Below are 1,764 nucleotides of genomic sequence, written 5' to 3'. Positions count from 1 at the left end.
CGCTGGGGATGGGCCTCGCAAAGCCCTCTGACAGTAGATGGTGTCGATGAAGCCGTGGTGCCGCGTGGACCAGGCCCACACTGTAACATAACGACTTCTCTGCACGCCCAGGAGGCTGCTCCCCAGGACTAGAGGTGGGAGGAAGGGGAGGGAGGAAAGAGGAGGGCAGTCACCAGCTGCTTCTGGTGAGGGGGCGGGGAGGGCGGTTGTTGGGGGGAGACTCCTCGGTCACAGGGCTGCAGGACAGGATGGGTTAGCACCTCCAGGAGGAGGCAGAGAGCTGGCCTCTCGCTCTGTGCCCTGGGAAAACACAGCGAGGACATGGCTGTCTGAAAACCAGGACAGGATCCTCGCAGGAACCAGCCACGCTGGTCCCCGGGTCCTGGAGGCCCAGCCTCTAGGACTGTGAGAAATGCATTTCTGATGTTGAAGCCACCTGTCTATGGAATTCTGTTAGAGCAGCCAGAACTAACGAAGACAGAGTGGCTGGTAGACAGAAACATTACATAAAAACTAGAGGCCCAATGCACGAAATTCATGCACGGGTAGGGTCCCGAGGCCTGGCTGGTGATTAGGGCCAATCTGTGGGGTGACCAGCAGGTGATCGGGGGCCCCCGCTGGCACCCACCTTGGCTGGCCTGGGGCCTGAGGGCTGGGGCAGATCCTGCTTTGGGCATCTGCCCCTGGTGGTCAGTGCGCGTCATAGCGACCGGTCGTCCCACTGTTCCGTCGATTTGCGTATTAGGCTTTTATTATATAGCACAACAAGTGATAGGAATAGCAGTACTAGCCACAGGGACGGGGCCAGGCCTGGACTCTGAAATGTGCATGTCTGTGTGTCTGTCGTAATGGCCGTTGCACCAAAGGCTCATAGGAAAGGAAACAGAGGCTGCGTCTAACCTGCTCGAGCATCACTGTTCCGTGTGGTCATTACGTTTAGATGAGAATTAGGTTTACGAAGAGCCAACCTTTCCCAGCTCGTGTGGAAGGGGCTACAGGACCCGTCTGTGAGGACTGTGGGAACACCCTCCAGCATGGTACGCTGTGCAGAGGGGCTGTGCCCCTGGCGGGTCCGACAGGAACAGTGCAGCCACAGGACAAGACTGAGGAAGCGGCAGGGGTGGGGGACATCCTCTTGGCTGAACGATAGTCCTTAGTGGGTGCTGAGACTGTCTTGTGAAAAAATTAAAGTAGAACTAATTGCCAGGACAACCCTCACAGGCCACGTGGAAGCCCACTTCCTCCCTGTGTACCAGGGCCAGGACCGCGACCTCACTGGGTGCCTCAGGGATCGGGTGGGAGTGAAAGTGTGCGGTGAGCCTAAAGTGACGACGCAGGGTCAGACCAGAGGCCCACCTGCTGAGTCCCAGCTCACACTTCTGATGGCAGCTCTGCCACTGGACAGTCTTCTGCCCAATAGATAATCCTTCATTTCTGGGAAACTGGCAAATTTCCTCCGGGAATGTTCCCAAGAAAAACAGAACCTTCGGTGTACAGGGCCCTGCTATTCACCCTCCTTCCCACCTGGAGGAGGTGCACAGGACAGTAATTTTACAGAAGTTAACAGGGTGGAGACTGGCCCAATTGAGGACAGGGAATTTGAACGTGAAGTAGGAAACTGGTCTTAGACCCTCATGTCCACACTCGACACCCCAGCTCCTCCCAGTGGCCCGTGGTGGTGCCAGCACCTCCAGATGGGAAAGCAGAGCCCACACAGGGAGCTGGAGGCTGACGGAGCCCGGGCAGAACCGCGGCAGCACGGTG

At 57.5% G+C, this 1,764-nt stretch overlaps 1 protein-coding gene across 3 annotated transcripts in view; it reads right to left on the bottom strand.

Moving 5' to 3' along the window:
- EIF4E3 (eukaryotic translation initiation factor 4E family member 3) overlaps nucleotides 1-1,764 on the bottom strand; it is a 32,499-nt gene that overhangs the window by 12,495 nt on the left and 18,240 nt on the right. The gene's annotated exons all lie outside the window — the stretch shown is intronic.

The sequence above is a fragment of the Myotis davidii genome, unplaced genomic scaffold, assembly GCF_000327345.1.
Source record: "Myotis davidii unplaced genomic scaffold, ASM32734v1 scaffold536, whole genome shotgun sequence".
NCBI classification, from domain to species: domain Eukaryota; kingdom Metazoa; phylum Chordata; class Mammalia; order Chiroptera; family Vespertilionidae; genus Myotis; species Myotis davidii.
The sequence above is the reverse complement of the archived record's forward strand: the minus strand, read 5'-3'. Positions and strand labels throughout refer to the sequence as shown.